Source organism: Rhinoderma darwinii, assembly GCF_050947455.1.
Source record: "Rhinoderma darwinii isolate aRhiDar2 chromosome 3 unlocalized genomic scaffold, aRhiDar2.hap1 SUPER_3_unloc_3, whole genome shotgun sequence".
NCBI lineage: Eukaryota > Metazoa > Chordata > Amphibia > Anura > Rhinodermatidae > Rhinoderma > Rhinoderma darwinii.
The window spans coordinates 1,189,365-1,189,930 of record NW_027461746.1 but is presented as its reverse complement, the minus strand read 5'-3'; positions in this window follow the sequence as shown (position 1 = coordinate 1,189,930).

Sequence of the window (566 nt, the reverse complement as noted above, 5' to 3'; positions counted from 1 at the left end):
ACAGGACGTACAGTTACGCCCAAAAGTGGGAAGAGTTTAAGAACTGTGGCAACCGAAGTCCCGCATCAGGATTGAGTGACCTAGCTCCCTCTGAATCCAGATGCTCTGCCTGGGGACTCCGGGCATGGGGAACCTCCTGATGTAACGTTCTCACATTGACAGTGCCCGATCCCCCGAGTCTGTTGTGAGGGGCAGGCAGGGGAAGCTCATGCCCCGATGAGACCTCTGGGTACCCGGAAGCACACCCGCCTCCTCCGCCGTGGTTGGACGGGGTGATGAGGGTGAGATTAGGCCACCATTTTACAGAATAGAAAGAGATCACCCCTCCCTCTACCCATATGTGTTGCTGTCACTTTGACATCGCTAGTGCTGGATCGGTATTAAGACCTTGATAGGTCAATGTTAGATGATGATGGTTGGTTGGGATGATGGGGGTTCCAGGCAGTGTTAGATGAGGATGGTTGGTTGAGATGATGAGGGTTCCAGGCAATGTTAGATGATGATGGTTGGTTGGGATGATGATGGTTCCGGGCAGTGTTAGATGATGATGGTTGGTTGGGATGATG